The sequence below is a fragment of the Rhinopithecus bieti genome, unplaced genomic scaffold (genome assembly GCF_001698545.2).
Source record: "Rhinopithecus bieti isolate Rb0 unplaced genomic scaffold, ASM169854v2 scaffold_41913, whole genome shotgun sequence".
Taxonomy (NCBI): domain Eukaryota; kingdom Metazoa; phylum Chordata; class Mammalia; order Primates; family Cercopithecidae; genus Rhinopithecus; species Rhinopithecus bieti.
This window is the reverse complement of record NW_016818964.1, coordinates 5,900,622-5,927,287: the sequence shown is the minus strand read 5'-3', so window position 1 is coordinate 5,927,287 and position 26,666 is coordinate 5,900,622.

The following is a 26,666-nucleotide window of genomic DNA, read 5'->3' as shown; positions in this document are numbered from 1 at the left end:
GGAAAGTTACATCTTTATCATATTTTGCCTTCCTCACTGCTATGGTCTGAATATTTGTGTCTCTCCCGAATTCATACGTTAAAATGCTAGCCCCCAGGTGATACAATTATGAGGCAAGGCCTTTGACAGGTAATTGGATCATGAAGGTAGACCCCTCACAGTGGGATTAGTGTTCTTGTGAAAGATGTCCCAGAGAGACCCTTTGCCCTTCCAGCATGTGAGGACACAGCAAGAATGCACAGTTTATGAACCAGGAAGCAAGCCCTTTACCAAACACGAGACCTTCAGACAGTTTGGATTAGAACTTCCCAGCCTCCTGAATTGCGAGCAATAAACTTCTGTCATTTATAAATTACCCAGTTTATGATATGTTCTCATAGCAGCACAAATGGACTAAACACTCTCCAAGAATATATCTGCACTTAGGTTAATTTTGATTTCAATAAAACTTTATAATGTCCTCCATTAAAAAAACCTATCTATATTTTATCAAACTGATTTCATGAAATTTTATGAATTGCTTTCTATAAACAGTTTGTTTTTTCTTAAATTTCCTACAAGCTTTTGCTAGTTTAAGGAAATGCAACTGACTTTTATATGTTGGGTTTGATTCTGTAAGTCTTATTAACTTATAATTAATTCTCATAATTTATTTGCGGATTCTTTGGGGTTGTCTATGGAGACTATCACGCCATCTTCAAGTAATAACAATGTTATTTCCTCAGTGACAATTTTTATACTTTCGTTTCTTTTCCTTTTTTATGAATGACACTTGCAGCGCAATGTTGCCACCATGGTCATTCTCACCTCTTTGTTCCAGACTTAATAGTTAACCATTAACTTTTATATTTGCAGCAGGATGTTTTAGACATTCTTTACCATATTAAGAAAGTTTCCTAGGATTCAAACTTGATTATAAGATTTTTTATATTTTATGAATAGATGTGTAATTTTATTCAACATATTACTGCATCGATTTAGGTTGTCTCAAGTTTTTCTATTTTATTTGATGAATAAAATAAATTTCATGGATGGATTTTTCCCGTGGAATACCAGTCCTACTCTGTTGGCATAAACTCAACTCGTCATAATGTATTAAATGTTTTACAGGTTATTTGGGTATATTTTGCTAATATTTTGTTCAGCGTTTTTGTATCTATCTCCATGAGATTGAGACTCAACTGTAGTTTTTCTTTTTGTCATTGTTCCTTATCCAGTTCGGTATCAAGGTGAGCACAGCTTTATAAAATTAGTTGGGACTGTTCCTTCATTTTCGTTTTTCGCAGAAGTTTGTGCAAGAGGGAATTATTGCCTTCTTAAATATTTGGTAGAACTTCCTCTTCAAATCTTCTAGTTCTCCTGCTTTCTCTGTGAAAAGATTTTTTAACCACTGATTCAATTTCGTTAGTGGTCTTAGAACCATTTCATCTTAAGTCAGTTATGATAAGTTATATTTTTCCTTGTATTTTATTCATTTAATTGAGGACTTCCAAATTTATCGGCATGCATGTTTTATTCATAATATCCTCATCAATTTGATCTCTGCGTCATCTTTTTATTTCTAAAATCATTTATTTGTGTCTTCATTCTCTATTTTTCTTGATTCACTTTGAAAGAGTTTTGTCTATTTTATTAATGTTCTCAGAGAATCGATCGTTGGCTTCGTTGCTTCTCTCTTGTTGTATGTTTATGTTTCTCTCCTATTTCATTAATTTATTCTCTTGTTTTCTTCCTGCTAGTTTCCTTGGGTTTTATCTGTTATTCTTTCTCTATTTTCTTAATTAATTTCTCATTAATGTTGTCTTTTTCTTTTCTAATTGAACTAGATTTCTATTTACTTCTTCAGCTTCCTTCTGCATACCATGATACACATATTTTTCATCAAACAGTTCTAAGTAGCTTTTCGTGTTCTTTTTGTTTATTTTCTGTCCCATAAATTGTTTAGAGGTGTAATTTTACATTCCAAATATATTCCTTTTCTAGTTAAGTTTTTGTTACTGATTTCTAAATGAATTGCAATGTGATCAGCGATGGGGACCTGGAGCAGCCCTTTGAAATGTGTCAGGGTTGCTTTCAGGCAGCACAGTGGCTCACAACCTGAGCTATACATTAGAACCATGTGGTCGTTTTCCTGGTGCCCAGGCCATACCCGCTTCCAATTAAATCAGAACACCTGACATCACACACTTAATTTTTTTTTTTTTTAGAAATAAGTCTCGCTCTGCCGCCCAGGCTGGAGTGAGTGGCGCGATCTTGGCTCACTGCAAGCTCCACCTCCCGGGTTTATGCCATTCTCCTGCCTCAGCCTCCCGAGTAGCTGGGATTACAGGCGCCCGCCACCGCGCCCGGCTAATTTTCTATATTTTTAGTAGAGATGGGGTTTCACCGTGTTAGCCAGGATGGTCTCCATCTCCTGACTTTGTGTTCCGCCCACCTCAGCCTCCCAAAGTGCTGGTATTACAGGCGTGAGTCACCGTGCCCAGCTGACTTTACACACTTTTAAAATGTTCCAGGTGATTCCAACATGCAGCCAAATTCGAGAGTCAGGAGTATGCACATGATTGATTTTCAAAACTGTTCATGCATGCTTCAAAATAATAGTGCATTCTTCAATCTGGGTACAAAGTGGTACCAAGCTGTAAGAGTTCCATTAGATCTTACTTATCAATTGTGTACATCTTCTATTTTCTTCTTCAGTCAATGATTGAAAGGAGCATCTGTGAATTTGTCAATTTCTTCCTGTAGTACTATCAAGTTTTTCTTTATATTTTAAGCCTTTGCCACTATATACATGCTATATTTTATATCTAAAAATAGCATATCTAAAATCATGCATTATCCTCGAAGAAGTTTTCCTTGTATGAAGTAACAATCTCTCTCTCTCTCTCTCTCTCTCAAGATATGGTGCCTCTCCATGTTGCCCAGAATAATGGAGTGCACTGGCTATTTGCAGATTTCTCAGATGTAACAATAACACACTACAGGCTTGAATGTCTGGGCTGAGGTAATCCTTCTGCCTCAGCCTCTCATGTAGCTGGGACTGCACGTGGGCACCCCCATGCCCAGACCTGAAGTGACTGTCTTCTAACTTCGGTAAGTCTATTTTCCCTGATACTAATATAGCATATCAGATCTTTCTGGGAGGAAGAGATAATATTATTCTTTTATTCTTCATCTTCTGTTCTCTTATGTCAATTTTAGACATATGACTGTCTAATTCTTATCAAATCTCTACTAAGCGTGAATGTCAGTTTAGTATCCAATTCTACATGTATACTAAAATAAAACTAATTTGCCTTTAAAAGTACATTCTAGAAGTCAGACTCTTACCTAATATGAGCTAAACTATTCCAGTCAAAATGATGATGTGATATTCAATGTGAAACTTCCAAAACACATGGTCTCAATAAGCCATGTCCCCCCACCCCTCATTAAAAGACAAGGAAATCATCATCACTTTATGAAATCATAGAAGTTTGGCTCTCCATCTCAAATTTATAAAACCGTTAAGGTCCTTATTCAACTGCAAAGTCACTAAACCTTTCAAAACAGCCACATTTTGGTAGGCATTTAAAAATTAATGTAAATATAATTCTCAGTGATTGGAGGGGCAAAGCATGATATTGACTCTTTCCTGGAGGCAGCTTCTCTACACAGGGATTAGCAGCCTTTCAGGGGTCCTGGTCCTCATTTGTCCATCTCCTTGAGCCTGGGGGAAACTCTGCTGGTTTTGCGTGGGCTTTAGATCAGCTGCTGGGAAAGTCAGTGCTAGAATTATCTTCAAGGATACAATTAGTGTGCTAGCAGGCAAGACTGTGTTTAAGAAGTCAGAGTTCAGACAATTTCAAACTTTAAAACGTTTTTACATGCCGTCATTCAAATGCTTCATTTTTTTTAACGATTAATAAATTGTTTTCAAGGCACCTGTTGCCAATACCTAATTTTCATTGAGCAGTTTTCTAGAGAATGTGGCCAAGTGTCAGTGTATAGTTCCTGCTTGATGTTGCGTATAATTTTTAGGATATTCTGAATGGCATGTGCTAATTATTTAGCACAATAGCTAATTTTATGGCGCTCAAAGACTGTAACAGAAGGGCTGTAATTATTTATAATAGGAATGTCTCGTTTTTTGTTAAAACCAAAGTGTGGGAGGCAAAAAAGAAAATAAAGGATAATTTTACACTATCCTCGGAAGAATGAAATAGTTAATATTTTCAGGACTTTGTTACTAGTAACACTGGAAGACTAACCATATGTCCTAGAGTTCCAAGGAAAACATTGTAGCTTAGCAAAATTTACAGCAGTTTCTAAAATACGTGTTTAGATTTTATTTCCCAAAGCAGATGAAAATCCTTTTTAAATTGTGTCTTGTGCCACGGTTTCCAGCATAAAATAGATCTTCTTAAGAAAGGGGGAGAAAAAGTTTTTTAGGTTTTCATTAGCTAGAGGGTCTTATTCAAGATTCGTGGAAATAGTGGTAAAACAACCTTTTTCCAAAGGTTGCCTATTGTGGTGGTGTGCAAGTTATGAAGTGTTTAGCTCACATATGTAGGATTCTGTTCAGTTCTCAAAACAGCCCTGTCAGAAAGGTGGAGGGAGAAACAGGTCCAATGCCCTTGGATAACAGTACCAGGAGATTTGAAATAGTTACACCTTTTGACCAAGGAGCTCCACTTTTAGGAACCTACATCCCCCAAATAATCAGAGAAGTGGTCTAAGATTCACAGATCAAACAAAAACCTCCACTTTTTTATAATCATGAAAATGGGGAACCATTTAAATATTGAGTGATGGCTTCTTAAATTATGATACGCCCAACCCAAGGCTATCACCTTGTCTTAAAATTATATTTTAATGACTATGGACGGACCATGGGAACTACTCATGACTTCATAAAGAGTAAATGCAAAGACCAGGAGAAAAAGCCAATTTCATATTTGTAATAATTATATTTTAGATGAACACAGCGGAAGAAAAGAAAACACTTAGAAGGAATACAATCAGAACGTTTAATTATCTCAGTGGTGAGTTTACAGATAGTTTTAATTTTTTTCCTTATGCTCTCCTATATTTTTTGCTAGTATTCTATAATAAACTTTACAAGTTTCCAATAAGAAGAAGAAAGATATGATTTTAAAATTAAGCCTTGAAGAGTCATCTCGTGGTCAAAGGCAGAGCACTGAGCTAGACTCCCCAGATCTCCCCAAGGCTTGTTTTATTCAGGATGACAAGAATCTGTGGACTCTTCCCACTGAGGTGCACCCTAACGCAGAGACCTTTTCTGTTCCTTGTTGTTTTCATTCTCCTAACTCCTTGTTCACCTCCCACCACTTGCTCCTAATGTCGGCTCTTCATTTCTGAACTCTGACACTCCCTTCTTCACTCCCCTTTTTTCCCTGGGCTCAAGTCCAGTTCTGAACCCAATCCTGCCCTTCTGGGGAACCCAGAGTCAAGTATCTGCAACTCTCTGTTAGGACACGGGGTATGGTTGGCAGCAGGCATATGGAGGGCATAGGCTGCCCATCACGGAGCTCTTCCATGCCTTCCCTCCCCAGTCACTCATGTCCAGACACCTTTATCCACAGTTGCCAAGGTCCACGTTATTAGGTCTGACCTCAGGCCACTCCTCACAGTGAAGATCAAGACATGGGAAGTGAGCTAATTTGCTATAGGACTTCGGGATTGACCCATATCAAAAAAAATATAGAGAGAGATATGAATGGCAGCCACAGAGAGGACAGATGGAGTTCTGGTGTTTGCACCATGAGATTTGCTGACGGGCAGGTGCCCATCAGGTGCTGCTCCTGGGAACTGGAAATGAGAGTGAGGCCTCACGAGAAGGCAGTAAAAGGCAGAAGCTGGTCAATAGTGCTTGGGTTGGATATAGAGGCCATGCTCTGTCACCTCCTCGCTGTGGCCCTGAATAGGCCACCAGCTTCTCTGGACCTCAGACTCATTATATGTAAAGCAGGGATAATATCTTCCCAGTCTGCCCTATGTTGTACTCAAATAACATCTATTGAGCACCTGCTGTATACCTAGAGATTTCTCTAAGTGCACCGCATAGGACAGCAGTGGGCTGAACAAGCAGCGGCCCTGTGCTCACAGAGCTGACACTGTCGAGGAGAAGAGTGACAACGAGCACACAGGTGGACACATAGAGCACACAGAGGTGTGTCCCAGGGAGTGACAGGTGCTACGAATTAAAGCACAGTCAGGGAGAGACAATGGGGTGGGTGCTCCTCAGGGCATCAAGGAAGACCTCTCTGCAAAGGTGATGCTGAGCAAAGGGTCAATTTAAGCAGCAGATGAGCAGAGGGGTTTTCTGCAGAGACTCTGCCAAGGCTAAGAGCAAAGGCTTGGGGATGAAGGAGCATGCCTGTGCCTTTGAAAAGCAGGGAGGAAGGGGCCAGGTGTAGTGGTTCACGCCTGTAATCCCAGCACTCTGGGAGGCTGAGGCAGGCTGATCATGAGGTCAGGAGTTCGAGACCAGCCTGGCCAACATGGTGAAACCCCATCTCTACTAAAAAAAACTACAAAAATCAGCCAGGCATGGTGGTGTATGCCTGTAATCCCAGCTACTGGGGAGGCTGAGGCAGGAGAATCACTTAAACCTGGGAGCCAGAGGTTGCAGTGAGCCGAGATCGTACCATTGCATTCCAGCCTGGGTGATACAGTAAGACCTCACCTCAAAAAAAAAAAAAAAAAAAAAGAAAAGAAAAAGAAAAGGAAAAGCAGGGAGGAGGTCTGTGCAGCCGGACAGAGGGAGTGAGGGGAAAACAGGAAGGTGTAAGACCAGAAACAGTGGCAGCTTGGACTTGGAGAGAGTGCAGGAAGCGGTGGTGGGAAATGAAATAAGATGGGATAGGTCTTGAAGGTAGAACAAAAAGGATGTGCTAATGAATTGGATCTGGCATGCAAGAGACAGCAAAGCATCGAGATATGTTGGGGTACAATTAAACAGTGTATGAGAAAGCAATTTACGAATTGTGAAGCACCAAACAGGAGTATGAACACCAAGCAAAGGGCCTCATACACAGTAAACATTCAGGGAAGTTTCACTGAATGTTCAGTAGTGTCCCCCAAGGCACTAGGCTTGGGAGCTGATGTTTCAAACCTGTGCAGGAGTTTTCTGAACAACTTGTGATACTGTTTTCTCAACCATAATGGTGCCCATGTTTTATAGAAAGAATATGGAGGTCCGGAAGTTGAAAGTTAACCCAAGTAGCAGAGCCAGGATTTAACCCTTTTTGCCCAAAGAAGGGTGGATAATGTGTTCAGGTTAAGGTGGGGCAACAGAAAACAGGGGCAGTTTCTTTTCATACTAAAAACTAAGTCATTTGTAAAGAAAGACTTTTTTCTCCCTTCTCTATAACCTCGTTCCTTCTTATTTAGTACAGAAAATAACACTGCAGCTCGTACAAAATCCCTGCCTCTAACCACTGGCATCTAGATTTCATTTTCCCTATCTACCCGCAAATCACAATCCATTTGCCTGCAAAAATTACTCTGAAAACTTCAATTTTCTCCCTTGTTTATTCCCCTCCATGTGCTAAGTTTGCATTACTTGTTGTTAATATAAATGGTTAAACCATTCAGTTGACTTCTATTATCAATTGGTATTTATTGTGAATAAGCTTCAGTTATTATGTTATTTAAAAAGCATGTGGTAATGTGCTTCTGAAAAACAGCCCTACAGAATAGTTTATTAGTATATTAATTATATGACTTTTGAACCTCAAAACAAATGTAATGATGATGTGAAATATGTCAGCCTGGTTTGCCAAATGCAGAAGCCTGTGATGTTTCCCTGTCTTATGTGCCAATAATATAAATAAGTTTGTTTTGTTAGGCAGGCATCTAAACTAGCAAATTCACTTCCAAATAGCCTTAATATTTATTGTAATGCCAAAGTAATGTCAACATTATTTACAGATTATGAAAAATAATTTAAGGCTTGAGCAAACTTGCTGTTGGACTATAACAAGTTTCCTAATCACAGAAATATTTATTGTGATGCAGTGGCACACATACTACTGTTTCTGATAATAAGCAAATACGATTAAGTTTTAACTGTTTTAACTCTTGTCAAAATATTTTTCAGTAGGACTGGAATCTTCTGATGTACTGTAACACTATTGATTATATTGTGTAGTTGGTATAACCTCACCTTTTGTATCCAAAATTTTACGGTAAATTGTTGGCTTTCCAGAAGAGCAAATAAATCATTATACTAAATATAGGCTGTCAGTTCAGTACTTCACACAACCTTAAAAAATCAGCCGTCTTTTCTGTGCTTTTTGTAGAACTACTACTTTATTTAGCAACATATTAAAAGGAAGACTTTTTGACTGGCTCAGTAGGAAACAAAGGAAGAGAAACCTAGAGAGAAAACATATTAAAACATTTAAAAACCATTTTTTCAAGTACACGATACTTTATGTTAAAATTTTCAATGACCTCTATTCAAATATTTTGGCCTTTGGAATGGTAGTTCAAGTATGGGGAAGACGTTCCCTAAAAAACACCCAACGTGGCCTATAAAAGAACACCGGAGGGCTTATTTCCAAGGCGGTTTGAATGACTGTCTTCCCAACACGAAAGCAATCTGCCGGTGTCAGCCACACGTAAGAATATTTTGTTTCCAGTGAGGTGTTTCGCGATGACTTGCTCAAGTCCACAGCTCTAGTATGTTTTCTTCCTTCCTTTGACTTTACCATAATTATTTTCATGTTTGTTTGTTTTGCTTTTTCAAACCTCCAGAGTCACATTCCTGAGCATATAGTTTTCATTTGGTTCAATTCTTAAGATAGTCCAACCTGTTCAATTTTAAAGATGTCTTAATTAGTCTAATCCTGATTGGGATCCTTCCAAAGCTCCTGTTGGCAGAGTCCGATTTCAATTAACATTCCACTTTCATACTGCAAATGCCCTTGTTCAGACTTAAAAAAAAATGTGCTATTTTGGATGCCAGCTCTCTTCAGCATTATTCTGCCTCAGAAATCATACCGCTCCCAAAATATTTCAAGACACCAGGCACACAGGAGAGTTCTGGCAATTACTCGTCTCTGAAGTTTTCAAGAAATGTAATTCTGGCCGGGCTCAGTGGCTCACGCCTGTAATCCCAGCACTTTGGGAGGCTGAGCTAGGCAGATCACCTGAGATCAGGAGTTCGAGACCAGCCTGGCCAATGTGGTGAAACCCAGTCTCTACTAAAAATACACACACACACACACACACACACACACACAGCAGGTCGTCATGACGGGCGACTATAATCCCAGCTACTCGGGAGGCTGAGGCATGAGAATGGCTTGAACCCGGGAGGCAGAGGTTGCAGTGAGCCAAGATCAAGCCATTGCACTCCAGCCTGGGCAACAAGAGTGAAACTCTGTCTCAAAATAAATAAGAAAAGAAAAGAAAAAGAAATATGATCCTAGTGATCAGCATCACACTGGCCACGACTGTGAGCTTTAAGAGGACAAGGTGCACACATTCTTCCAAACCCAGGCATCGGATCCTTTCTTTAGTTGACGTTAGAGAGTTTAAACCAAGGATGTGGTGACACAAATCTGGCCTAGATTACTGAACAGCTGGAGGATCGGAATTAGGGACCTTCAAATACACGAATACTTCCCGTTCCCTGTTAATCCTGTGAGGTGGGTGTTGTTTCCATTTTATGGATGAAAATGTCTAGAATTTAGAGTGCTTGACTGACTTGTCCAAAACTTCAGAGCTAATTGGGAGCACGTGGGAGGAGACGTTCTTCCACTTGACCATGCCAATGTGACAATGTTCAAGAAAAATCAAAAAGGTAAAACAGAAACACAGCGGAGCTGTGTTCACTCACCAATAGCTGAAGGATGAGATATTGAACGTAAGCAAAGGCTTTGGAGAACTTTGACTGTTGGAGTCAACGCCAAAGCTGTTTTCCAGGAAGCCACTATCTATCTCTGTTCTTGAGTCAGGTGGCCTGAGTTGGAGTTCTAGCTCCACGACCCTGGACAAACGTACCTAACCTCTCGAGATGTCAGTTAATTCCTTAGTAACATGGGGATGCTAATTGCAACCCTTCTCAACAGAGTTGCTCTTGTTAGGACTGCCAGTGAGATTAAAGGATCTATCTAGACGGTGCTCTTGTACGAACAGGTCCTTGACCAGCTTTACACAGGTCTGACACTTAGTGAACAGCATGGACTCTTGAACAGTTGTAGACCACTGTTTCCTAACCCCAACACTAGGACACTCTGGGCTGGATCACTCCTTGCATGGGGCGGGGGGTCTTTCCTATGCATTGTGGGATGTTTAGACACACCCTTGGCCTTTAGCAACTTGTCATAGCGCCTTCTCCAGTCATGACAATCAAATGTCTCCAGGCATTCCCAAATATATTCTGAATGACAAAGCATATACCACCAAGATGCTCCCAAGCTGCCCTGTCCAGTTTGGTAGCCAAAAGCTACATATGGCTATTGAGCACTGGAAATGTGGTAATGCCACACATTGAAATAATAGTCTGGATATGTTGGGTTAAGTAAAATATATCACTAAAATGAATGTACTGTTTCTTTTTTTTTTTTTCTTAACTTTGGCTACTAGAAATCTAAAAGCTACACATGTGGTTTCATTAGACTTCTGTTGGACAGTACTGTGCTACAGACTTCTATCTCATCTCTAGGATGATCACTCCAGATGGCTATCTCAACCCTGGACCCTCGTTTCTATTTGGCTCTCAGACATCTGCAGTGATCTGACAGCCGATGGTCAGAACAAGCAGCCCAGCCACAAGCCTCATCATCTCTCTTCCATCCCAACTCAGCAAACACAGCCATCTCCATCTTCCAATGTGACTTAAATAAAAAGGAAAGAAAAAGAAATATGATCCCGGTGATCAGCATCACACTGGCCATGACTGTGAGCTTTAAGAGGACAAGGTGCACACATTCTTCCAAAACCAGGCGTCGGATTGGACATCTGATGTCATCCCCAACTCATCTCTTCTATCCCCTACCCCCAGCCAAAACCCAACATCGTATTTCCCAGTCCATTTCAGTGTTTCCAAATGTGAAAAACACAAAATCAAAGCATTGCTTACAGGAGAGAAACTGGAAACAGCTTAAACGCCAGTAACGGGGGACTGAGGAGTAAGTTATATTCCATCTCCATGATATAACAGCCTGCAGCTATTAGAATCCCAGGTAAGAATATTTAATAGCATAAAAAATGTTTCAGACACATATAGAGAAAGAAATAGATTAGGACACAGCACAAAAAGCATGATTTTACTTTTGTAACAAAAGTATATCTCGTGATACTCACATAGATGTATGCAAGAAAAAGACTAGATATATTAATGGCACTTTGTTGATGGCTGGTGAGAATCCAGGTGAATGTTTGTTTAATTTTATAGTTTTGTTCCCAAGTTTTCTAAAAGGAGCTCATGTTGCTTCTATAATCAAATTTTTAAAAAGTGGCATATGTTACTGTCTTCACTGAAGTAAAGCGCGATCCCTGTCCCACTCATGGTATCATTGTGTCAAAAGCACAATGGTTATGAAACCTGTTTGTAAATGTGGGGCTGATCATGGCCGCCCAGATGTTGGCATCTCGTGGTCTACAATGACTTTGTTGCCAAGGGGACATTTGGCAATGTCAGAAAACACTTGGTTGTCACAACTAAAGATGCTACTGGCATCTAGAAGGTAAAAGCCAGGGACATGACTAAACATCCCACAATGCATAGGGAACTCCCCTAAGCAAAACTGACCCAGCCCAGAGTGTCCATAGTGCTAAGGTTGAGAAGCAGTGTTTCAAAGCTAACATCTGTTCAAGGGGCCATGTTGGAGACCTGGGGACATCATTGGAGATGTCTGATGGCCAAGTACAAATGAGAGGCCAGGGTTGAGATAGCCATCTGGAGTGATCTTCTTAGAGGTAAGATCTTCTTAGAGGTAAGATCAAAGCCTGTAGCACACACAGGAAATCAAAAAAGACTCTTGAGTGACAGGTCCCAATCAAATTCTCTAAGTGCCCCTGGCTGCATCTACCTGATGCCAACCATCCAAATTAAAATAGAAATCTGATTAGTTATCCGATTATTAACTCACATGAGGTAAGACAATTTGCTGGAAATAACATGGTCACCCAGAGGCAAGATAGTGAGGGGAACTAAACAAAATTACCTTCTCACGTCAAGAGGCGATGTCTGGGTTGCCTACGAGGCTGGGAGGGCAGAGCCATCTGCCGAGTGCGGCCTGCTGGACCTGTTGTGTTGAGAGTCTACAGTTTTGAGCACGGTTTGTCTGGCGCCCCTCACAAGCACTACATTCACTTGAGTTCATTTGAAATTCATCATTGCCAAAGAGATACAAGACACTGGAGGTTTAGTTTCCAGGATTTTAAATGTCAGGCATCCAAAATGCGCTGTGGAGACACAGCATCTGGAAGGCGATGTTTTAAAAGTTATCTACAAACAGGAACAGCTCCCTGAGCTAGGCTTTTCAGAGAAAATAAAGCATCCCTCACAACACACACACATCACCAGAAACTTGGTGGGACACCCTCTTTAAAAAATAGAACTGCTCACATTAAAATGTAGCATTCGATGTTGAACCATGCTATGGTCTCAATGTATGGGTTGCCCCAAAATTCATATGTTGAAACTTAATCCCCAATGCAATAGTACAGTGTTCCTTAGTATCTGTGGAGGATAAGTTCCAGGAACCCCAGGGATACAAAATCCACAGATGCTCAAGTTTCTGATATAAAATGGCATGGTATTTGCATATAACACATCCTCCTGTATACTTTAAATCATCTGTAGGTTTACCTAATATAATGTAAATGCTACATAAATAGTTATATACTGTATTGTTTAGGAAATAATGACAAGAAAATAATCTGCCCATGTTCAGGACAGATGTGATTTTAAAAAAACTTTCAATCTGAGTTTGGTTGAATCCACCAGTGACACCCCTATGGATACAAAGTGTCCACTGCATTAAGAGGTATGGCCTTCTAGAAGTAATTAGGTCGTGAGGGCCCTGCCCTTGTAAAAGAGTCCTGAGGGAGTATGTGAGCCCCTTACCCCTCCCACCATGGGAAGACACATGGAGAAGGCACCATTTTGAAGCAGAGAGTGGGCCCTCACCAGACATGGAATCTACGTATACCTTGATCTTGGACTTCCCAGCCTCCAGAATTGTGAGCAATAAATATCTGTGGTTTATAAATTACCCAGTCTAAGGTATTTTGTTTTATCAGCCAGAACAGATTAAGACAGGCTAGTCCCACTAAACTTTGAGACAAGCCAACATGGAATAAAAGTGCTTACTGAAAAGGAATTCTCCTTCCATGCTCAAGGAAAATTAAATGTTGGGCTTCAGTCACACTGGCCTCCCTGCTTTTCATCAGACACACCAGACACCCTCCTAACTCGGAGACTTTGTTCTGGCTGTTCCTTCTAGCATGTTCCTCCCCTAGATATTCACTTGGCTCTTGCCCATAGTGCTTTATGGCTTTGCTCCCTTCTCAATAAACTTTAACCTTACTCTTTTATGCCACAGTCTGTCCCTTCCTCGCACTCCTCCCCATAGCTCAGCATTCTCCACCCCTTATCTTTCTCTGAAATTCTTTTTTCTAATGCATGACACAATTCTATTGCTATTATATTTGTTGTTGATTGTCTCTCCCTCCTTGAAAATGTAAGGTTTATGAAGGCAGGGCTTGTTTTATCCACTGGTGGATTAAGAACAGTACCTAGAACAGTGCCAAGAAATTTACTGAACACCTTCTTTGTGTTCAACATGACATTCACAACTGTAAGAAGGAGATGGTGTAAGTGCCTGCCTTTGTGTTTTAGGAAATTAAAACCTGAATGGGTAAGCTGGGCGTGGTGATTCCTGCCTGTAATCCCAGCACTTTGGGAGGCCGAGACAGGCAGATCACTTGAAGTCAGGAGTTCGAGACCAGCCGGCCAACATGGCAAAACTCCATCTCTACTAAAAATACAAAAAATTAGCTGATGGCATGTGCTGTAATCTCAGCTACTCAGGAGGCTGAGGCAGGAGAATTACTTGAACCTGAGAGGCAGAGGTTGCAGTGAGCCGAGATCACACCACTCTACTCCAGCCTGGGCAACAGAGCAAAACTCTGTCTCAACAAAACAAAAAAATCTGAATGGGCAAATGAAACTGTCCAGGGTGCAAGCGTGCCACAGCGATGCTTAGACCAGCTTGAGGTGGCTTCTGCTGCTTGCAACCAACAGGCATTTAACCAGTAAGACTCAACTATCAGCACCACTGGAATCTAGGAAGGGAAAAACACACATCTGTAGACTGAACGCAAGTCTTCCTGGAGGAATTATGTATTCTCAGGCCATGAAGCAACCTTGGAAAACAGCAGACTCCAGCTGAATGTCAGAAACCCCTCTTTGACTTCCCCACTTGATCAGTTCACATGGTCTCCAGTGCCCCTCTGCCCTTGAGATGTCTGGTGCCTAGAATGGAAACACAGAATTTGCGGTGGAGTCTGACCATCACTAGCCTGGGGCTACAGGAGGTACCTTCATTAATGCAGCTCCAATNTAATTTTATAGTTTTGTTCCCAAGTTTTCTAAAAGGAGCTCATGTTGCTTCTATAATCAAATTTTTAAAAAGTGGCATATGTTACTGTCTTCACTGAAGTAAAGCGCGATCCCTGTCCCACTCATGGTATCATTGTGTCAAAAGCACAATGGTTATGAAACCTGTTTGTAAATGTGGGGGCTGATCATGGCCGCCCAGATGTTGGCATCTCGTGGTCTACAATGACTTTGTTGCCAAGGGGACATTTGGCAATGTCAGAAAACACTTGGTTGTCACAACTAAAGATGCTACTGGCATCTAGAAGGTAAAAGCCAGGGACATGACTAAACATCCCACAATGCATAGGGAACTCCCCTAAGCAAAAACTGACCCAGCCCAGAGTGTCCATAGTGCTAAGGTTGAGAAGCAGTGTTTCAAAGCTAACATCTGTTCAAGGGGCCATGTTGGAGACCTGGGGACATCATTGGAGATGTCTGATGGCCAAGTACAAATGAGAGGCCAGGGTTGAGATAGCCATCTGGAGTGATCTTCTTAGAGGTAAGATCTTCTTAGAGGTAAGATCAAAGCCTGTAGCACACACAGGAAATCAAAAAAGACTCTTGAGTGACAGGTCCCAATCAAATTCTCTAAGTGCCCCTGGCTGCATCTACCTGATGCCAACCATCCAAATTAAAATAGAAATCTGATTAGTTATCCGATTATTAACTCACATGAGGTAAGACAATTTGCTGGAAATAACATGGTCACCCAGAGGCAAGATAGTGAGGGGGAACTAAACAAAAATTACCTTCTCACGTCAAGAGGCGATGTCTGGGTTGCCTACGAGGCTGGGAGGGCAGAGCCATCTGCCGAGTGCGGCCTGCTGGACCTGTTGTGTTGAGAGTCTACAGTTTTGAGCACGGTTTGTCTGGCGCCCCTCACAAGCACTACATTCACTTGAGTTCATTTGAAATTCATCATTGCCAAAGAGATACAAGACACTGGAGGTTTAGTTTCCAGGATTTTAAATGTCAGGCATCCAAAATGCGCTGTGGAGACACAGCATCTGGAAGGCGATGTTTTTAAAAGTTATCTACAAACAGGAACAGCTCCCTGAGCTAGGCTTTTTCAGAGAAAATAAAGCATCCCTCACAACACACACACATCACCAGAAACTTGGTGGGACACCCTCTTTAAAAAATAGAACTGCTCACATTAAAAATGTAGCATTCGATGTTGAACCATGCTATGGTCTCAATGTATGGGTTGCCCCCAAAATTCATATGTTGAAACTTAATCCCCAATGCAATAGTACAGTGTTCCTTAGTATCTGTGGAGGATAAGTTCCAGGAACCCCAGGGATACAAAAATCCACAGATGCTCAAGTTTCTGATATAAAATGGCATGGTATTTGCATATAACACATCCTCCTGTATACTTTAAATCATCTGTAGGTTTACCTAATATAATGTAAATGCTACATAAATAGTTATATACTGTATTGTTTAGGAAATAATGACAAGAAAATAATCTGCCCATGTTCAGGACAGATGTGATTTTTAAAAAAACTTTCAATCTGAGTTTGGTTGAATCCACCAGTGACACCCCTATGGATACAAAGTGTCCACTGCATTAAGAGGTATGGCCTTCTAGAAGTAATTAGGTCGTGAGGGCCCTGCCCTTGTAAAAGAGTCCTGAGGGAGTATGTGAGCCCCTTACCCCTCCCACCATGGGAAGACACATGGAGAAGGCACCATTTTTGAAGCAGAGAGTGGGCCCTCACCAGACATGGAATCTACGTATACCTTGATCTTGGACTTCCCAGCCTCCAGAATTGTGAGCAATAAATATCTGTGGTTTATAAATTACCCAGTCTAAGGTATTTTGTTTTATCAGCCAGAACAGATTAAGACAGGCTAGTCCCACTAAACTTTGAGACAAGCCAACATGGAATAAAAGTGCTTACTGAAAAAGGAATTCTCCTTCCATGCTCAAGGAAAAATTAAATGTTGGGCTTCAGTCACACTGGCCTCCCTGCTTTTCATCAGACACACCAGACACCCTCCTAACTCGGAGACTTTGTTCTGGCTGTTCCTTCTAGCATGTTCCTCCCCCTAGATATTCACTTGGCTCTTGCCCATAGTGCTTTATGGCTTTGCTCCCTTCTCAATAAACTTTAACCTTACTCTTTTATGCCACAGTCTGTCCCTTCCTCGCACTCCTCCCCATAGCTCAGCATTCTCCACCCCCTTATCTTTCTCTGAAATTCTTTTTTCTAATGCATGACACAATTCTATTGCTATTATATTTGTTGTTGATTGTCTCTCCCTCCTTGAAAAATGTAAGGTTTATGAAGGCAGGGCTTGTTTTATCCACTGGTGGATTAAGAACAGTACCTAGAACAGTGCCAAGAAATTTACTGAACACCTTCTTTGTGTTCAACATGACATTCACAACTGTAAGAAGGAGATGGTGTAAGTGCCTGCCTTTGTGTTTTAGGAAATTAAAACCTGAATGGGTAAGCTGGGCGTGGTGATTCCTGCCTGTAATCCCAGCACTTTGGGAGGCCGAGACAGGCAGATCACTTGAAGTCAGGAGTTCGAGACCAGCCGGCCAACATGGCAAAACTCCATCTCTACTAAAATACAAAAAATTAGCTGATGGCATGTGCTGTAATCTCAGCTACTCAGGAGGCTGAGGCAGGAGAATTACTTGAACCTGAGAGGCAGAGGTTGCAGTGAGCCGAGATCACACCACTCTACTCCAGCCTGGGCAACAGAGCAAAACTCTGTCTCAACAAAACAAAAAAATCTGAATGGGCAAATGAAACTGTCCAGGGTGCAAGCGTGCCACAGCGATGCTTAGACCAGCTTGAGGTGGCTTCTGCTGCTTGCAACCAACAGGCATTTAACCAGTAAGACTCAACTATCAGCACCACTGGAATCTAGGAAGGGAAAACACACATCTGTAGACTGAACGCAAGTCTTCCTGGAGGAATTATGTATTCTCAGGCCATGAAGCAACCTTGGAAAACAGCAGACTCCAGCTGAATGTCAGAAACCCCTCTTTGACTTCCCCACTTGATCAGTTCACATGGTCTCCAGTGCCCCTCTGCCCTTGAGATGTCTGGTGCCTAGAATGGAAACACAGAATTTGCGGTGGAGTCTGACCATCACTAGCCTGGGGCTACAGGAGGTACCTTCATTAATGCAGCTCCAATGGCAACCTCATGGCCTGCCCACCGGCACTGAGAACATCTGCCCAGAACGCTGAAAACACCTGAAAGGATTTGTGAAACAGAGCAGACAGGTGAGACCACTTTCTTTGCAGAAAATACAGCAGAGCCAAGGTTGGGCGTCAGGTTCCAGAAAGCCACAAAGCCTTCCGGCAGCAGCAGTAGGAGGAGGTCAGAAGGTAAGGAGAATTGTAGAATTGTGAGATGACAAGCTTGGGGTCTCTCTGCCCCAGAGCAACCTTCCTGGTCTTAAGCCAGTGGTTTCAGCCTTCTGAGCATGAATTCCTCATTCATAACATGGTAATAATAGTGGCAACCTCATAGCCTCTGTAAGGTTTAGAAGAGATATTACATGCAGAGCAGCAAGCAGAGTAAGCACCTCATATGATTAGCTGCTACTATGACGATCATGGTAGGAGGTCCTGAAGAGATAAAGACCAAGTTTTAGGAAAAATCATCAGACAAGTATAAAAGAATTGATGAAGCGATGCCAGATATAAAGTCACTGGGGCAATCGAGCTGTGATCAATGAGGGTGGCCATGGACAGGGGAGGGCGTGAAGCCAAAAGGAGAGAAAGGGGTAAGACAGAAGATGTGGAAGAAGAAGGAGAGGACAGGGTTGAAGAAACAGTAACTCCAAGATTGTTCTCTTGTCTGTTCCAAAAGCCTATTAGTGTACCATGTCATTGTCACTGCAGTTGGTTGCCTTAAAAAGGTGAGCTGCATAAAAGAAGGAAGCTTCCTTGTTTGTGGTCAGATTCCTCAGTGCACCAAAGGCTGCCTGGAAACTAGCAGATGATCAATAAATGTTGTTGAATGAATTTCTGAATGGTTTTGAATGTATGTATGTGTGTGTGTATATATATATATATGTATATGTATGCATGCATGAATGTACATGTGCATGTATGTAGTTATAAACAACATAGAACTATAAATTATGTATAGTTGATTCATGTATTAGTCAAGGTTCTCTAAAGGGACAGAACTAATAGGATAGATGTGTATATGAAGGAGTGTTTGTTAAGGAAAATTGACACAGGATTACAAGGTGAAGTCCCACAATAGGCCATCTCCAAGCTGAGGGGCAAGGAAGCCAGTCAGAGTCTTAGAACCTCAAAAGTAGGGAAGCCGACAGTGCAGCCTTCAGTCTATGGCTGAAGGCCCAAGAGCCTCTAGCAAACCACTGGTGTAAGTCCAAGAATCCAAAAGCTGAAGAATTTGTAGTCTGGTGTTCAAGGGCAGGAGGCATCCAGCATGGGAGAAAGATGAAGACCAGAAGACTCAGCAAGTCAGCTCCTTCCACCTTCTTCTGCCTGCTTTATTCTAACTGTGCTGGCAACTGATTAGATGGTACCCACCCAGACTGAGGGTGGGTCTGCCTCTCCCAGTCCACAGACTCAAATGTTAATCCCCTTTGGCAACACCGTCACAGATGCACCTGGGAACAATACTTTGCATCCTTCAATCCAATCAGGTTGACACTCGATATTAACCATCACAACTAGTATACATAAAACTTTCAAAACTAGTTATTTATGTATCTATATGCCAAGAAGCTTTCTTCTTCAGTGATAGTACATGTTTCTGAGCTTCCTACTGGCCAAGATGATGAAATAAACTCACTGTATTACTAATTTTCATTGCCCCACCAACAGGTTTGCAAGTTAACCTGGAAGAACAAATGTATATCCAGGGGCATGTTAATTTAGCTTCTCCTCTGAGAGACATTTGGGGAAAAGGATGAATAATGTTAACAACAGTTTCAAAAAATGCAAAAATGGTCTGTAAATTGATTCCTTTTGTGTATCAATCTTCTACAAAAGTCATGGGTACAAAATGAAATGAAAGCTCAGCATAGGCATGCTTCCCCACCCCCATCATGGTATTTTTTAAAATCATGAACTGGATGCATTTTCTTCTCTGCCACTAACTGGGATTTAGAGCTCCTGGTCTCAGGTCATTGCTCCACCTTGAATGCCAACTGCCAACTGACAGCATCCTTCATAGAAGAATAGTTAAGGGGAATCCCACACTCAGTCCCTCCCATTCAATTTGCCTGGAGTCAACTTTTAATTGCTGGAGTGAGCAGCATTTCACATTGTACAAACAGGTAACTTAGCAGACACCAATGGGTCCAGGATAAAATGTGTCCGGAGTTAAATTTAACAAACATTTGATAAAATCTGTCACAGACTTTCCATTGCTTTGTAGAGCCTGTCATTGCCTCCTTTCAATTTATTATCAGCCAATAAATTGCTGATCTCTGATGAGGTAGCAGCAGGGTGCTCAGTGAGTGCTGGGGGTTAGAAGGGGGAACAGAGCCGTCTTCAACTTGCAAACAGTCTAGACCGGGGTGGGGCTGGAGGGGCAGAACATAGGGAATAAGGGTCACAGCAGAGGGGCTGACAAAGCACCGTGGTGCTTCTGGGAGCTGCAAAGATGCGGTCCAACTGAGAGCTGCCCACACTGCTACGATGCTGTGAATATAAGGGTCATCCCACCTGCAAGCTCATCCAACAGAGACAATGTTTCCAGAGGACAGAATACCACTTTGTGCAGTATAATTAAAAGAAACGACAAGAAAGACTCCCCGCTCCTTGAAAATCAGAAACCCAGACAGCATAAATAATGACGAGGAGTGTCTTTCAGTCACCAATGACAAGTAGAAAAGTTGTACTCTCAACAAAGGAGGTGCACAATGGTGAGCTCTTCGCTGAATAGGGACCACGTCTGTCTAACTCTTTGCAGCACGCCAGACTGCCAAGTACCTGTGGGTGCTTAATAAATGCCTTTGAAGGATGATGAATGCCATCATTATTACATCTGCCATTATAGTTTTTAGTGAATGAACCTTCCTTATCAATCTTTATAACCACAATTTCAATAGTATGAATTCAGTCACCTCCCATACCAAGTGCTTTCTGAAATTTTAGTTCTCAAACCTTGTCAAGAAACAATGCATTTGATTTTTGCAATGTCACATGTCAGTATCAAAGCAAATTTAACTTACATGCTATCTTCTCGAATGGCTGTGCTATAATGTGGCTCATAAAGAATATAAAAGAATTGTTTTCCAGTTTGCAGTCTATAGTAATACTTGAATTTTTCACGAGTTATTGAAGACTCCTTTCAAAATGCTATTTGACATTAGCAATATATGATTTTGAAAACAAAGAGCCCTTGTTTCTAGAAGTGGTTGCTAAAAAAGTAAATACTTGGATATTGCTTGTGAACTGCAACGATTTCCATTCTTTTCTTTTTTAAACACTTACGACTTAAATCAAGGTGGGCACAAAATCTAAAAGCCTACCGATGTCTTTTTGTAAATATAAAAGAGTGACTTCCTCAATTCTACTGGTCATTTATAACCCAGGTTACTTCTCTAGCCTTGAATTGAATTTAGCCTAAAGTTGAATGTGGGGCCCTTCTCTGTCCAGCCTGAATAATCTCTTTCTCCTCTGATACTATAAGATCTATTATTCCTAACACTCATTTGACAAAATTTGAAAATTCTTCCCCCCGCCCCCCGCCCTCACTCTTTTCTTCCTCCTCTTCCCTCCCTCCCTCCCTCCCTTCTTTCCCTAAACAAGGAGGCTACCGACTGTGTAAGCAGACATCAGGCTAAAAGTTCAGCCATACAAATGGGAATAAGCCAGCCCTGCTGGCAAAGCGTACACAGTCTCACAGGGGAGACGGATCATCGCGACACAGTGAAGTTCCACAGGAAGAGGCCCATCAAAGCAGGCTGAGCAGAGTCCCGGGGAACAGGCAGTGGTGTCACGAGTTTGTGGTGGAGCTAGGGGAGAAGGCGCACTTGAAGGAGGCCTTTGAGGATGCTAAACTATTTGACAGGTGGATGAAGTGGAGGAAAGGCATCCTAGGCAGAGAGGAAATTCTGGTTAACAGCCTGGAGAGTAAACAGTGCTATAGTGCACACAGAAATGACCAAGAGGCCCAGCTGGGCTCCCTTGAGAAATGGGGCCAAAGGTGAGATTTGGTCAGACGATGAAGGGCTTTGCATCCCATCCTGAAAGTCTGGGCTTGACTTGGTGCATACCATATGCTCTGTGGCACGTAGCAGGTGCTTTGCTTGGTACAGACCCATATACTAGAGAGTTTGTAATAGGTGCTTTGCTTGGTACACACTTATATACTGGATGGCTCATAGTGGAGGCTTTGCTTGTACACACTCACCCACCGTGTGGCTCATAGCAGATGCTCACCATTCAAGACATTGGGGAGTCATCAAATAAACTTAAACCTCACAGGGGCACAAATGGGGTAGATCCAGGCATTATAGGACTTGAAGCTTAAAGTCATTTAGGGGAGCACTTTAGGAAAATGAATTTTAAAGCATATGACCTGTGAACAGATGGAAGGGGTCCCCTGCAAGTGAGTGGCCTTACGGCTTAGACTTCACTGGCTTCATTAGCCTCTGGGCATGGTTAATTCCACTCTGCAATAAGAAGAGCCAGCTGAGCATGAATAGGGTGGGTTAGGAAGGAGACCAGATCACCATCTTGTAGCATAGGTATTTCTGTTCTTGTATCATCATCTAAAGTGGCTTACATATTTGTTTATCACCCTGACTATGTCGTAAATGTTGTGAAAGTGTTTATCTCCCTTTTATACCCTCTGCAAAAATCTAGCACAATGCTTTGCATTAATAATTGGTTAATTGTGATATTTGACATTGGATATCTCCATTAACAAACTCTGCCTCTCTCATTCTTGCTAAGAACACTAACTGAGCACCAATTATGTGCCAAACATTGGGAAGAGCACCCATTATGTGTCAAAGAAATGGAAATGCAAAGGGCTTTCTCCCTTTCACCCTGCACTTCAGAAGCTCATAGCTCACAAGAAAGAAACAATGTTGTGATCATACTGAATATTTACTGAGTCCTTGCTGCAAACTAAAGTGGCTTGAATAACCTATCTCAGGTAAATCTAACAATTCCACAGTCAGACAATATTATTAGCCCCACTATAGAAACGAGGTCACACATACAGCTGGTAAGTGAGGGGGTATTATCAAAGCATGAGCCCAGAAGGTCTGACTACAGAGTCCACATTCATAACCCCACATGATAGACCACCAGTATTTAACAGCAACATAAAAATATGGTTGCAGTGGAAGCAATAAGTTCTAGGACAGAAATAGGTACAAGGGGCACATCTGAGGAAGGGGCCAACTCCTGTGTGGTCGGGAAGGTTGCAGAGAGAAAGGTGTGAGCCGAGCCTTAATCAACCAGACTTCATCAAGCAGGTGAACAGGAGGAAAGAGCATTCCAGATAGAGGCACATTCAAAAACATGCTGAAAACGGTGGCCTATAGTTTCAAGCTATGGCAAAATCACCTTGACACGCCTTCGCTTGTATCTGTAAAGGAGAACAAACACAGCGCAGTGTAGTACCTTCCTTTTCGGAGCAAATCCTCAAAGCTGTAATTAATGGCTCCAACTGCTGTAATAAGAAAGGGAACAGGAGGGAAGCTTCCTTTGAGTATAATTCTTCAGGAGCCCAAATGAGGCTAACAAAAGAGAAATTAAACACAATGCTGTGTCATGGCACTTTGACATAAGTGTCGACTTAGAATTTCAAATAAAATTAGAAGATTCTTCTAATAATTATATAGGATGGCAAATAAGGTCCAGGGGCAAGCACATGTGGCAAGAAGTGACTAATCGTATTTTGCAAAAAGGCAACCAGAGCTGACCCTTCTCAGGATAATATTGCAGAGAAGTCAGAGAGGAGGAAAGGTTACCAGTGGTTAATGTTAAATAGTAATCCATCCACCACGCACCCCCCATCGCTCCTCCATATTCATAGGAAACCACCATCCATCCATATTCATTACCGTCCAAAGAGTTTAAAAGTAGCAAATGCAAGCTTGGAAGATTTCAATTCTAATAAAAGTGCTTCCGGTGACAAGCGCCATAGGCTTCCCCCACCAACCTCGAAATTAAACTAAACTAATAAAGGAAAATGGTAGGTGGTGAGGCTGGGATAAGCCCTGTCTTCTTCTTCATTGTCTTCTTTTTTTTTTTTTTTAGATGGGGTTTCGCTCTTGTTGCCCAGGCTGGAGTGCAATGGCGCGATCTCAGCTCACTGCAACCTCTGTCTCCCAGGTTCAAATGATTCTCCTGCCTCAGCCTCCCTAGTAGCTGGGATTACAGGCATGCACCACCACACCTGGCTACAGATTGTATATTTTTAGTAGAGATGAGGTTTCACCATGTTGGTCAGGCTGGTTTTGAACTTCTGACCTCAGGTGATCTGCCCACCTCAGCCTCCCAAAGTGCTGGCATTACAGGCGTGAGCCATCATGCCCTGCCAAGCCCAGTCTTCTTAAAGTACCAAAGGGTGCCTTCCTTTATCGGGCATTTTCTAAGTGCCAGACATGTACCCAAGAGGCTCTAGGCACAGGCCTGGGTGTCTTTGGAAACTCTTGGGGAACTGAGATTGGGACAAGTGCTTCCCACTCTACTAAAGGGTTCAGTAAAGTTTCTTAGGCCTCGGACTTCCTTGTAGAAAGGAAATTCTGCGGTCGGGTGTGGTGGCTCACACCTACACTTTGAGAGGCCAAAGCAGGTAGAGCACTTGAAGTCAGGAGTTCAAGACCAGCCTGGCCAACATGGTGAAACCGTGTCTCTACTGAAAATACAAAAATTAGCTGGGCGTGGTGGTGCATGTCTGTAATCCCAGCCACTTGGGAGGCTGAGGCAGGACGATCACTTGAACCTGGGAGGCAGAGGCTGCAGTGAGCCAAGATTGTGCCACTGCACTCCAGCCTGGGTGACAGAACAGGACTCCGTCTCAAAAAAAAAAAAAAGGAAATTCTGCAAAGAATAGAACAAAGTTAAACTCTTCCATGAATAGAGTTGACTGGAATATCACCTCTGACAGGCACCAGCAGGTTTCAGTTTTTCATTTTTTATCTGATTTAGGCTAATCAATGAGATTCTTCATCCTCCCCCATTTACTGCACACTAAATCTTCATAATAGCAGTCCCTGTAGCTATCACCTAAATTAGGAGACTTAGAGTTTGTCAAGGTGTTTACAAATACATGACCATCTTGCATCCTTGAAACGACCTGCAGCCAAGTATGTGTATTTTGTGTATTGTGTATGTAAAAGGTATATATTATTATTTTGGAGTCTTTTCAATTTCATAGGAAAAGGAAATTAAGGCACAAAAGTTAAGGAATTGGCCTAAAAAGTCACACTGCAGCTAGAGAATATCAGTTCAGGATTTTTGACCCCAGGGAAAGAGTGAGCTTCTAATTGCAGCAGGCAGAGGTTAGGGTTTGGGGAAGATCCTATGGACAGGCCAGAGGTAAAGTCTGAACTAAAGACCCTTAAAGCTCTTGCCACCCTGTTTTATAAGGATCTCAAGGGCCATTATTCTGCTTGGCTATGCCTCCTGGTCTGGCAGGCAGATGGCAGGCACTGCTGAATAGTGGGAAGGGCAGGATCCTGGAGGCCCTGCACAGTTCTGCAATTCCATACAGAGAGTACAGTCTTATGATGCCCCGGGGTTGTAGGGATATGCATATATATGCGCGCGCCCGCACACACACACACACACAGAGCCATAGCTAGGCGTGGTGGAAGAGTGCACTGGGGACCGAGGACAATGACTTTTCTCCCCAAGAGGCGTTTGTCAGGGCGAAGCAGGCAAGAGCTCACCCCTGTCCCCACGCCTGGATCCAGACGAACAAGGGAGACCTTAATTCACTTTACCCCGAAATGAACCCCACCCCCAGTGCAGAGTGGGTGGAAAGGTAGGAAGTTGAGACAGCCGATGACTGTTCCTGGAGATAAGCAGAGGTAGTGGCACCAGCAGATCTTGATCTGGCGACCCGCTCCCTGGTCGTCTCCTCCGCGGTCAGGCGCATCCTGTGGCGCCCAGACCGCCGCGTCCCCAACCGCTAGCGCTCGCCTGCGCCGGGCTGGGCGCCCGAGATTCGGGAGAGATTAGGGGCCCGCAAAGCAGAAGAGCAGATTCAGAAAGGAAAAAAAAAAAAAGCGAGAAGTGCGAGAAAAATATACTGAATTCAGCTAAACACACGACAGATGAAAAAATACCTTGCTCAGAAGCCAAAAACGAGCTCCCGAGCCGTGAGACACTGGTGCGCCCCCGCCAGGCGTGCAGGCCGGGTGTTAGCGGGGCAACCTCGAGGCCCGCTGGTGGCTTCGACCCCAGGGCGGACCTGCGCCCACCCTCAGACCCTGCAACTGCGGGTCAGGAGAAAGGCACCTGCCATGAGGAAGAAAACCGAATCTTCTCCAATTAGGCTTCTCCTTAAAGAGAAAAAGTAGGTGGTTGGGCAACCTAATCCAATCTGGGACTCTGGACGTGTGCTTGGGCGCTTCCTGGCAGCTGGCCGGAGCGTGTGGGTTCGGAGCTCCCAGCGCTGGCCCCGCGCAGCCCCTAGAAGCCACCAGCTAACCCGCAGGGCGCCTTGGCGCAGGCTCGCGTTGGCAGAGCTGGCCTGGGAAGCGAAACTCCCTCCTGTCCCGATGACCAGGCCTCTTCAGGGTCCTGGCTCAGGCTGCCAGTGTGGGACAGAGCTTCATGAAGGGACACAGAAACAGAGACAGCCTCTGGGCGGCGCCGCCGGGATATGGCGTTTCTGTGCCCCGGGGAGAGCGCACCACCCCTGCCTATGCGGAGCGATCCGGACGCTGCAGAGGTGACGCGAGGCAGCGCCCTGGTCCCCTCTCTCTCTCCCGCTCTGACCTCCTTTGGTTTTTAAAATTATTACTGTTGTTACTGTTGTAGGTAAATTCTTCACAGCTACGAAGTGAGAGGAAAATTCCGAATGCAGTCGTCACTGGGCCCCTTCCCCGCCCCCCA